At 33.2% G+C, this 13382-nt stretch overlaps 1 protein-coding gene across 2 annotated transcripts in view; it reads right to left on the bottom strand.

Annotated features, from left to right (window-relative positions):
* LOC118272667 (UNC93-like protein) overlaps positions 1–9820 on the bottom strand; it is a 74209-nt gene extending 64389 nt beyond the window's left edge. For both annotated transcript variants that reach the window (XM_035589336.2, XM_035589416.2), the window contains exon 1: positions 9577–9820. The gene's annotated coding sequence lies outside the window, so the exon portion shown is untranslated. The remainder of the gene's footprint in view (positions 1–9576) is intronic.
* Positions 9821–13382: the final 3562 nt, after the last annotated feature.

Here is a 13382-nt window from a genome sequence, read left to right as displayed (position 1 = left end):
CGATTTTGACTGTTGTGTCGCAATTTTTTATATCATATCTCGAAATTGATTTTTTATCTAAGTATACAAGGATGATCAGAACTTAAGCAATCCTCAGACATAATAAAATCAGCAGTTATTCTGCAAAAATGGTTAAACCAGCAAATCTAAATCCTTAAACTTGTTCTATTTGCAACATCTTTGTTAATAAATTGAGTATGACCTATCAGGAATAGCCTAATGGCGGCAATTAAACCGTGAGAATTCCTCGCTGGCCTCCGAGATAAAGTTAATAAATACTTATAGCAGCACAGCATCAACTGTTGCCAATGTAAACGTAATAAACTTCATCCTATTGTATTTATATATTTTGCTCATAATAGGGATGATGACGGGGTATGAAAATAAAAAGTCTATTTAGTCCATCAGTTAGGTAATGAAAAAGTAATAGACACGTTTTTAATTTTGTCATATAAAATAACAAAACATAGATAAAACAAAATATCAAAGTTTAGGAGTCGCGTGACGTCATTTCTACATAAAAATAGTACCCAGAAATGACGTCAAGTGATATCTCAAATCAATATACCTTCGAAAGTATTTGTTTCCGTAAGAAAATAAAAAATAAATGTTAAATAATCTACAAGACGGATATTATAATAAAAATTTGTCATCTTCCCTATTATACCTATCTAGTAAATACTTTCAATACGACCTTATAAGTAAAGGTATATTTATTATATCTTACAAGCAGGAAAAGAACTTCTGTATACAAAAAAATCAGATTCAGTTACGAACAAAACGACAATGTTTAGTTTTGAAACAAACTCAATTTCTGCCCATAAAACGCTTGAACCTTGTTCATTGTGAACATTTACTATTTTGGTGTCCTTTAGATTTGTTCAGTTACGTTAAATGAGTATTTACAAACTAGATGTCAAAATGGCAGAGATACCGTGAAGATTTTAGTAAACGGACAATATAATCATGCGTTACTATGTTATTGAATACGCTGTAAGTAAAACAACATACAATCTGTGACGGCTGTACACAAATTACTTTTTCAAAACCATAAAAGTAGCCATGTTTGTAGTACAATGAGCTGGGATGTGAGCCAGTGTTCTAACGATACGAATATTTTATTTTACGAGTATATTGTTCGTCTTCAAATACTTTTAGATCAACGTCCCCTGATATTTTTCAATACTTTACTGCAAAAGCAACTGTTTTCTGTTCAACAAAGTATTTTCCACTGTATATATTTCTTCTAGATATTTCTTCTTTATGTTTAGTTCTGTGCAGGTTTCAAGCACCAATTGAATAGATATTATATTACTTTAATAGTTATTATTTATTACATTTTTTATTAAACGACTTTCTTTGTCATCCTCTGCCCCTATTACGATCAATAAAACAATCAATCGGCCTTGATTAAATGAAATACTCATACCATAAGAAACAACGATATTTATTATTATGTTGCATTATAGTAATAACAATAAAACAAAAGAATTATGGGTATATCTTTTTTTTAATATTATTATAGTCCTTCGAAGGATGATTGAAGTCTTTCTTAACTTTAAGTCACCTAATTAAAAAAAAAACCGTCATGCCTTTTATTCCGAAAGCAGGCACATTACGGCACCTAATGCCGCTATACAATATACACCCACTTTTCACCGTTTGTGTTATAAGTTCCATGTAATAAGGGATGAGCTAATGCTATATACTGGGCACAGTTCCAGACTCAGTGCTACTACTGAGAAATTTTCGAATAACCGAAAAAGCCCAGCAATACTTTGTTCGACCTGGGAAGCGAACCCGAGTGCTCTCGAAAAATCTAACGTTTTAGACATTACTTATTAATGTGTTATTAGGTAAAGTATAGGTATTTATTAGGGTATTCCATTCATGTATGGATTAAAAGTAAATAAATCCTGTCAATAAAAGGTATGTATTGTTATTCATGATTTTCCGTGACGGTCGTAGCACTCTGCAACTGCACTACGATTGTCGACGTATGCGTATGACTCATTTTAAAATTGATTTTCGTATTACACAGTACGGCTGTTACTACACACATTTAAAAATACACCACATCTAATTTAAATAATCTAAATAAGTCCCAAAAACCAACGCAGACTGACATGTCAACTCCGTAAATCTTCGCGCCTTTGACATGTTACTCGTACTGTGTGATTATGTAAATTAAGATCTATTGTTAAGAGCAACACGAATTATTTTTGATAAATATTTTTTTGATGTTATTTCGCTCTTCATTAACGTACCAAACATCGTTAAAGAAGCAATTAGGGATTATTTTTGTACATAACAAAGACGAAACTCGCATTATCATCAATAATTATAATTAATTAATAAGTCTCGATAAAAACAGAAGGTATATCATTAAATAATTAATTTAAACTGAATTTGTTCAGAACGTATTGTTACGTGCGAATAACCTAATTGATTCAAGTGGTCAAATCCGCTGAACAAAGAGACGTTGTAGTAATGAACACTTATTGTTTGTTTCGTAGACAATAGTTAAGTGTACCATGCAAATTATTATCGATATTAATGAAACATGGCTCCTAGGACATCGCTTTACTATATTTTTAAATATTGTCATCATCAACTCGCCTAGTAAGTCAAAGGCATAAAATTGATTAATTTCACTTATAGTGTGCAGAAAAATCCTAGCGCGGGCCACCCACGGTGTAATAATACTGAAATCTACAATTAATTCTCTTAATGCTATCGCAACATTAATATGTTTCACTCATTAAGTTCAAACAGCTCATTTCCAAAAGATATGAATTCGTTAACCATCATGACCAAATTTCTCCGTACACTCACAAAGCTAATCTATCCACAAAATATTTACTTTACTAATGAACACCAGATAAGGGCCCCCACGTTAATGGTGACCGTTGGAATCGAACCTGTTCATATCTCTCACTATTCATTAACGTAACTGTCTCAGCACAGAGGTCTTATCACATAATTAGTATTAGGAGCGTAAAACATTTCAAAGGGTATTTCGAATTCAGTTCGATATTATTTGTACCGTTTATATGCTAACGAGGAAAGCGAACAGGTCGTACGTGTTTGACAACTTTAGAAAAATCTGGGACGATGCAGCTTCTTACTGGCTAATATTGAAGGTACCTATTTTACATTTGGCAGTCCAATAAGCTGATGTACGTTCGTAGCTAGACGGCGCGGCGCGACGTCACTATGTTCGGACATCACGCTGTTTATGCATATGTGCTAAAAAGCACGCCTTGACCCCGTTGGAGTAGCCATGAGCCCCCGCAGGGCTCCAAGAAATGCAGGTGACACGATGCGCTTCGAAGGTTGTGATAAAAAAACTTGATATTGCACTTACAAATGATCAATATGATGATATGACTTCAGACGTGGCTTTAAAGGAATTAAAAATATTATGGCCCGATACATACAACACGCATCCCTTACAACAACAGTCTATAAGTGGTCACTACTGACCAAAGGTCTCTGCTCGCACGGTGAAGGTTTGAGCATTTATCGCCACGCTTGCTCAATGCGGGTTGGCGATTTTAAACTAATAATCAGAAATTATAGGTCAAATATTATACCGTGTTAAATTAATTAAAACGACATCAGGATGTGGTTAAAATCTAGCACTTATACTCATTTCCGTGTCTAATAAATGACTAGATACATGTGTAAATTGGGGCGCTACGGTAGAAGTTTAGCCGACAAGTTTTTCGTCTCCAACGTAAGTTAACCTAGAAACGCAGATCACGATGTTTGCTAACAGGATACTGTCGTAAGATACACTAACGGTTCTTTAAAGCGCCACTCACTGATTCGCGAGGAAAAAGCACATAACATCAAGATTTGTTTTAAACCAGATCCTTATTCTCAGCTCATCAATATTCTCATAATTAAACGACACAGTCCTGAATTAACATAACTTTTGTATTTTCTTATATTTCCTGGCTGGTACTTATCTGACGCAACCTCCGGAAAATATTATGCATTATTACATCCATGTGCAACACATTTCCTCTCACAACTATATTTCTGTGTTGCTTTAATTGCTATTATAATATGTATTATGTACATTTACACTAACACAACCACTTATTTTCGTACTCATAAAATAAAAGGTAGGTAATAAATAGCGTCACCAGACCAAGAAAGCACGTTTTCTACAACATGTTTAATTTATTCTTATTTTTCACGGTACGAAAAAACGCCTACGCTCACTTAGTTACGGTTAAATGGGTCAGTTAATGCATTGGTTGTTTATTTTCAATAACTAAAGCCTTGTCCGAGTGCATTTGCCTACATTGCCAAATCGGCATACGGCCGACGCACTCAAATAACCAGTTCGCTTATCTCGGCATCCACGTTCGAGACCGGTTCCAGTCATCAATAGGCGCGTTCTTAAAATCAAAATAACCTGGAAATAATTTGCTTTTGGTGAAGGTAAAAGAGGACACGAGCAAACATGCAACGTCCCTGCGCACGATCGTCTGTCTCTAGGTGCTAGTCATCCGACGAATGTGTGCCATGTCCGTGCAAAAACTATTTTACTCTATTGAAATGTATTGAAAATAAATTGAAACCATCATGTTTAGTTCTGAAACGAAGACAAACGCGTCTGTTATGATTTGGATCTATCTGGTTTCCAACGAGATGATATTGCATTATGTATACTAACGATAGTAGCCTTGTACATAATATATGTGTACACTGTACATATAATATATTGCACCCGTAATTTCATACTAGATTATAAAAAAAATGTACAAGAATCTTAGTCACTGTGTAAGTACTTATATATTACCGATACCGGCGCCAATCGGCCAATTCAATCATTAAAACGTGATGTTTTCATTTCGTTTAATGGCATTGCTTTGTCAATTTAAATTAGGTACGTAATAAAACACGCTTTACGTGAGATTACTATAAAATTTATTTTTATTGCTATCAACGAAAAATTTCAAAGAAATCTTGCGCACTTAAATAGGTAAATTAATTTACAACCTTTCAATTTACTTGAGTTTTTGAGTATGTTTTAATGGGAAATAATACTTGAATGTGCCATTTTTACATATTTCCTATGAAATATTAAACTGAAAGTTACTTTAGCGATAGCGATTTCATAAACCAAGTTTAGTGGTGCATTTTATCACTGTCGAATACCTATATTTAAGGAAAAACCCGTAGACGTATTTATTTTTAAAAAGTTTATTTCTTTTTTATGTGTGTTAGTGGCACACTTAAAGGTGAAAATTCTTTGTTTAACTTTTTTAGAGCTCGTCATGTACAGTGGAACATGAAATATGCGCCGTTAAATCAAATCGAACCTAAGTAACTTAACATTGGTAGCGTATCAACACATATTATCATGGAAAATTATATTACTAATGTGATTTTACCGAATAATGTTGTGTTTTCTTTTGATATCTTTGGAACATTGTGTCTATCCTCGAGAAAGAGATATGATAGTAAAAAAAGGAAAATACGTTTCTAAATAATATTTTTTCACTAGTTACAACAGAAACTCAAAAAACTGTGTAAACTAAAATTCTATGTAGTTGCAACTTCACGCCTTTTATCCGTAAGGTAGTAGTAGTAGCTAGTAAAGGCAGAGGTGTACATTACGGCACGTAATGCCGCTATACAATGTACAGCCACTTTTCTGTGTAGTCTAAGTTGTTTTTATTAGAAATGTGTGTTAGATGTGTAAATGCAGTTGAGTATCCGTCCTTTCCTATTTACACTAGTGACCCAGCTACGCATTGTCACGTTCTGCTGACGAGGGCTGTGATAAAACGCGACCGTTTCTCAGAACATCTCAATTAGCTTCCTCTCAATAGACTAATCGATGTAAACACATTATCGTAGTTCAAAAACATATTTTACTACAAATAAGTGAACAGTGAATTAACTGTATTCTTTTAACTAATCCTAACTGTGTAAGTTATTTAGGTGACCGCGCAACAATATCATATTATCATGAATGTCATTTTCTCTTTTCAAAGTTTAAATATTCTTTTCTTTGCTCCGTTCTTTGACTAACACGACTAAAAATAAAAATGGTTATAGGTTCATTAAATGAAACATCCTTTGTGAGAAATTCAAAGCCAAAAGTTCAGATGAGTGAATTCTAAACTGCAACAATCTAAGCAGTCTTTATCAACATATAAATTGTCTCGTTCAAGAAAACACGCAAGGCAGTCATTAAGGCGTTATGTAAACTTAGGACGGGAATAGTTTCCTATTATTCTTTTGCACATTAGCCCCTATCTCGATAGTAATAGAGTAGTTATTATGAAAAAAGTTAATTACAATATCGCAATTGCACTACACTTTTTATCTCGATTTAGTTCATTTCATGCAGTTTTTACAGGTTGCCAAAATAATCATATTATTACATAATAATTATATAATATACATATTTACAAAAGCTACATACATCGACTTGGTAGTACCATTATCTGCAAAAAATAGTTGCCGCATTTTGTTCAAGTCAAAAATGTTCTAGAATACTAAAATTAAGACGTAGCCGCTTTCATCCATCAAGGAATACAAAATTAAGTTAGTGTTATTTAAACACAGCTTAAACTCTAACCGATTATGTAACACTGCGACCACCTCCATGTTTCTTCACAACACCAGTGACCAACGAGCGGCTAGATAAAACTAGTTATATCCAGTTAATTTGAAATAACGACGCATTATTTTTAACGTATTTCATCCGCAGTAACCGCGGCTCGGTGTGGTATTAATATAAAACGCTTAATTGGCTCGATACAAATCGCTTAAGTAACTTTAATGTTTGCCAGAGGATTTCTTGCGATAGATCAATGTCATCGTTAAAAATAGTTGACACTTACGTACTTAGTTCAATAGAGGATAATTATACCAACAAGTGTTCTATTCTGAGAGTAGAAACGGCTGATGTGAATGAATTATTAATTTTTATGGTAGTTTTAGATTTAAAGGGAAAATTTAAATAGGCTTTTACTGTAATAAAACTAAGGTACCTACCGTGTTTTCAGTTAATTAATCACTAATTAGTATGATTAAACGAATTTCCCTGCACTGACATTGAAGATACAAGTTCCCAGCTAACCTTGCAGATATGAAACGCATTCAAAAACAAATTAATTATTGAATTTTAACAACGCCTGATAAGATTGGAGAAAAGCCTTCGAAAACACATGTTCATTCTTAGCGGTTTCGAAATCGCAGTCAGAACGTAAACACGTCCTCAGCCGTCGTCACCCCACTTACGACACCCACTGTATAATAACATAGACCTGTATTCCAACTATGTTACACAAAGGACACAGAAACAGGGATTGTTTCAACATAGTATGCAAAATAATCAAACACGTTCATCCTATGCTTAGAACTACCCCAAAACGAGAATTAATAACTTTCACAAAATTATTTTGAAGCTGGTGTGACATTTTCTAAACATATATTTTTAATGACGTATCATGTTACATTTCCCACATATAAAATATATAATTAAAAAGGTACGAAACGTCAATGTTGGGTAAATAAATATATGGCCAGTCATTTTTTTCCGAACAAATTCATGGGTCCATTTACAAATGTCTCAATCAGATTGTTACGTAGATATATACTTATATTGATGGTTGTAATTAATATATATATAAACAACGGCCAATGTCAGGTCCCACCGAACATTTTTTACATAATTAATTACTTCACAATTTGGGACAATGCCTTTAGTCTTATGGCTATTTGGTTACATGGAAAAAATAAACGTTATAAATCAGTGTCGAAGTGGTTTCTTAGTATTTATTTCCAAAATCTTCTAAAGATTAATTTGACAATGCCGAAAATAATTAAAGGAATATTTTTCTGATAGAATAGTTATTAGTCTTAAATGATGAAACTACAGCTTCAAGCAGTTACAGGTTTGCTAGTACATAATTCTATTAATTTTCTGTAATAGAATAGAAGACAAAATGATTTCTGTACATCAAATCGTCTCATTACTTGACTATATCAAGATTTTGTTAGGACTCCTGAGTTCCTTCCACCGAGTTTTTAATTTTATATAGATTGTAAAAAAAGTTTGTCTATGATTCTGCCAAAAGCTTGTAATGACAGCTTTTAGCGACATCTAGTGTAAATCACGTAAAAGTAAGGTGTTAAAATTGAATCTACAATTAATTTAAACGATTTAAAATTGGTTTTTACTGGATGTGATCTTGTAGTATTTATTTTGTATGTTTTTATTATCTTAATAGATATGTGGTCGACCATAATGTGGGTTAATAGGTAGCATAAATTCGTCTGTGAGATTTAATTGATCCAAATCGATTTATAATAATGCGAGACTGCTATTTCGATTGACGTTAGTGTGGATGTTTTGCAATTATTAAATATCCTTTTTTATTGTTTTTTTGTAAGATAAAGTTTTTTGTATAGGTAAGGTAATTAAACCTTTCAAAATAAAATGTTATTGATTTCATATATATTTTTAATATGTTACAATTTATAACTCTTTACTTTAAGCTACGTTGTAATATAGTGAAATACGTTGATATCTAACTATTTATCTAAATTTTGTATTTTCAAATATCTGCTAGAAAAGACCAGACAAATGTAATTACGTGTATACATATTTACACATAGATATCTATACGTATCTTATGTTTGTAAATTTATCTGTTATTGTTACATTAATTAATTGTTACTTAATTAAATACTCATGTGTACAAAATCAATAATTTCCGATATCCACGTACGATATTGCAAGAGTGTACCGCGGGCAATATTTGTAAACTAGTTACTACCACGCGGTTTCACCCGCTCTGCTCGGATACTTTTGATCGTAGCGTTATGTTTTATAGCCTTCTTTGATACGGGGAATAGCGTGTTCAAATAAACAAACTCTTCAGCTTTATATATTAAGTTTAGATAAGTATAAAACCATAACTTTATAAATCCACCGAAAATGGTTGAAAAAAGTATAACGTAAACATCGATTAATTCACAATTAGAATTATATATAACCTTTCCTTTTTTATATATGTATTATTGTTAGCTCAGATTTTAATTACTCCTAGGAATGTTGTTTACATTGAAATGGGTTTATGTTCATCTACCGCCACTAGCGGTGGAGAAAAAATAAACAGAAATGATATGGAGCCCCACCACTTTTCCCTTCGACGTTGACTTCAAACATAGATATCGATAAAAAAATATCCAATAAAATGCTGTGGACAGTTTAAAATCTCCACGGCGGACACTGTATATTTACAAATTCCGACATAGCTGTTAACCTTAACAGTACAACGTGCACAAACTGTAGGTAATCGGTAATCCAACTCATATAGCCGAGTCTCCGCAGAACGCCAACGCATAATCTGCGAGTAGTTTCGTAGATCGCGCAAGGTGGTGAAGGCATCCGAACACGGCGCCGCAACCGCACTCCTTTCAAGGAGGTGCGGGTCTTTTGGAAAGTAAGATCGAAACAATATCATCCACTTCAGTCGAAAACTCGCAAGAGCAGACAGTCGCTGTGCCTGGTAACAAAAACAAAAAAATCTGACTTACCTATTGAAAAATTTCAGAGGTACAATCCGCTGCGGATTCCTTGTCGGTGCTGTCTCGTGCCAAGAGAGTAGTCCGGTTTTGCATTCACGTACCGAAGCACGATCACACTGCGTGAGAGAAAGGGCGCGCAACTCGTTCACAAGTGAACACTATCGCGTGTTGTTCCTCGGCGGTGCGATGCGAGAGTGGGCGTCGCGAAAGCGTGTTGGCGTTCGCGGGTCTCAGCTTGAACTGAAGGCCGCGAGGTGCGGGGGCCACTTTATGGTAGTGCGCGAGCGCACCCCGCCTGCGCAGCCGTGCAGCCTGCACCCGCGCCGCAATAACCGCTCCTGAAAAATTAATTGATCAAACTCATCTTTATTGTTATTTTCCTCGTTATTGTTGATTTGATAAAATTCATCGATTATGTCAACGTAACAATAACTTAAGATTTTCCTGAAAATGTTAATGATAATCCGCCCCTAAGCAGTACGTTCTCGATAAATCTAGAAATGCGATCGTCGTCGTTCGATGATATCTGTTTGGAAATCAGAAGAAAAATTATTGACAAATATGTGGAAGGAAACTGAAATCTGAGGAGAATAACATAGTGAGTCTGTTTGGTGTCAACATCTCGAGCACTGCATATCACGTATTTAAGTATTTATTAAGCCCTATCTCATTTTTCAATTAATTCAATAGGACATTATTTTAAACATTCACAAAATCGAATGTACGGTAAAGCAGTGATACTAAAATGTAGAAAAATCTTCAAACAGACATTGTAATAAGTTGGTCATACATTCTGTATTTAAATATTATTTTTAACCTTATGACTCAGTTCACAGGTTCTGGATAATAACTGAAATAATTCCATACTAAAGTTTGCGTACTTACCGAGTGTAGGTATTTATTACCTATATGAGTTAAGCATGAACTTGATATTGCAAAAAATTGTGTAACAAATAAAATTATTCTTATTTGCGTGTTTTCCAACTTAGGGAGAATCATATAAATAAGGTAAATATCCTAAATAAAACCACAAACAAAATTATACTTACTTTACTGCTATTGTGGAAAATCAGCATAAGAGTTGGTTTTTTTAAACAAAAATATTTGGTTAAGTCAGGGAATGTAAACTAAACGATAATTAATAATAGTATGTTACCATATAATAATAATCATAGGGATTCAATACACAACGCATATTCAATCCAGGATTACTTAGTTTTTATTTTAGGGTTAGTGGACAGTAGTGTTGGGTCCTTAAAAGTATTATGCCAAAAACTATGTATATTAAAAAGTGTCTTTCATATTGAAAAGGTAAGACTTAAAAATCTATAAAGTTTCCAGTGTTCGCAGTTATCTTTTTACAACAGGTTGATAAGAAACATAAACCTTTATATATTTTTTATAAGTAATACAAGTTATAGTGTTAATGTTAATTAAATGTATATCTGTATAAATATCGATTGCTGTTCGTTAGTCTGAAACTCTGAAACTCGAGAACGGCTGGACCGATTTGGCAAATTTTGGTGTTAAATTAACTTTAACAAATAAAACTTCAAAGGGGATTGACCAACTTGTATGGGACTTTGGCTATTTTTAAACAAGCACTTCAGCTAATAATATATGTTTGATTTATTAGTTTATATCAGTAAGAAGATACAAACTTAGTTTTATATCAAGATTTATATTTAGATATTTTTTTACATTTTATTCAAACTGGTTATGCATGAAATAAAACATTTTTTTCTATTAAAATGCATTATTAATCCGATTCATATGTAATTAAAATATGGTCAAGGAACTCAGCAGGTGGATTAATAATTTTCTGGTACCTTGCCCAGCTCAAAAACCAAATAATAGTCACAGTCACATATGTGCACAGCAACCTACTGTTCAACCCACCATGCAGTTGCAGCCATATTGTTGCTGTATGGCTGTCCTGCCTTCAGTGTTATTTTCATATAATATACATATATACAAAATATGATTTCCTACTAATGTGTTTACTTTGTATTTTCCCACGCAATAAACTGCAGTTGCAACACTCACAATGCAAAAGAACAAAGCGAATAATAGGTATCTGTCATTTTGACGAAAAACACAACAGATTGACAGCAGATTGGCAGTACTAAAGTCAAATTCAAATCCAACTACTACAAATACTTGGTCTTATCATAACAAATACCAATAAAAATTGATTTTTTATAGTGCTAATTTGTACAAAGTTATTAGCATCAGACATTTACTAAAATATTTAATAAAATTATTGGTAAATTACATTTTGGTTGAGCAGCCTGTTTAAAAATCGCCAGCTTTGGACAATCTCCTTTTATTTTATTTTTTTGTTAAAGTAGTTTGCCCGGGTCAACTACTACTACTGAAGAGTTTGTTTATTAACGTGCTAATTTCTAAAATTACTGGATCGATTTCAAAAAATCTTCAAAAATTAATTTAAAAAGGTGTCCAATAGAGCTGGTGAAAACGTAGCTAGTAGTTCTATACATAAGTAAATCACAGTCAATCACCGCGTGAATGTTTCAATGTAGGTAGGTAGAGGAAAATTCAACGTTTAATGAATACTTCAATGATTCTGGAAAAGACCGCGGTTAACCTTATCTAGTTAGTGGTTTAGCTTGCGTTTCGAATTCTTTATGTATTTTTTTTTTTCGCCGTAAGAACTTTTGCAATAATTAGGTAAAACCCCATAACATTTTTAAAGAATTAAAGAATTTGTATTGTTTTTGATGAAATGTTAATTTAGGATAAGTTTTATTTAAAATGAGTTTTAGGTAATCACTTTGTTTAGGTATTTACTCATATACTTATTATCATAAAGTATCGCACTTTATTATTCAATATCTTCTCCAGCCTTAGGTGAGGTGAGAGAGAGGTCAAACTCTTACTGATTAAAAACCATCCAGTTCCTACTCCTACTTCGAGCAGAAGTCCCGGTAACCCGCAAAGTTTTCCGCAGCCACGGACAAAAATAGGGGCAAACGAGCAGATGGGTCACCTGATGGTAAGCGCTAAAAAGGAAAACGCTCTTTTTTTGAAGGTCAATACCATTAAAGACTCCTACGGAATATGTTTTATTTTAAAATAGGGTGAAATTTTACAGAATATCTCGTCATTCATCTTCTCTATCTAGATCTTCGTCGAAAAGGTTGGATTGATCATGTGAAACCGAGCTGAAGTAGCTAGTCTAAAATAAGTATGTTGTCAGTAGTGGATATTGTCTAAAATGAAATAAGATTTAGGTAAAATTTTATTTGTAATTTATGAAAAATTCAAAATCATCCTCTCATCTAAGTAATCTACCCTATTATATAATCATTATGCAATGTAATACCAAATTATATAAAAAAACACTTCCCATTGAAAGAAAATTGGCTACCAAATTTATCAATACATGGCAAGCCAAAAAGAAAGGCGCCAATGTCGACATTTCTGTATAAGTTCTAAAAACTTATGCGACACATAGTACATTAAAATTACGTATCTGGATATCCAGATGTTGTGAAACAGAGCCTTGTAATGTTTGCTTCGTTTCGCTTTATACCAACTTCCTATAAACATTCTTTATTGGTGTCAAATAGTGTGTGGGTGTTAGTAAAGCGAAAATTCTTGAATTTTAGCCTTTAATTGAATGGTGAACCAAGAGTTTAATTTGTGGTTTAAAGTATCGGAGCCAAAGAAATGTGAGACGAATTAAAATATATAAATCTACAACGATCCTTAGAAAATCCTGCTCTTGACGTAAAAAAAATATATCTAACGTAGGTAGATCACCCTAAGGGTTAGTCAGATCAAATAAATAA

The sequence above is a fragment of the Spodoptera frugiperda genome, chromosome 25, assembly GCF_023101765.2.
Source record: "Spodoptera frugiperda isolate SF20-4 chromosome 25, AGI-APGP_CSIRO_Sfru_2.0, whole genome shotgun sequence".
Lineage (NCBI taxonomy): Eukaryota > Metazoa > Arthropoda > Insecta > Lepidoptera > Noctuidae > Spodoptera > Spodoptera frugiperda.
The sequence above is the reverse complement of the archived record's forward strand: the minus strand, read 5'-3'. Positions and strand labels throughout refer to the sequence as shown.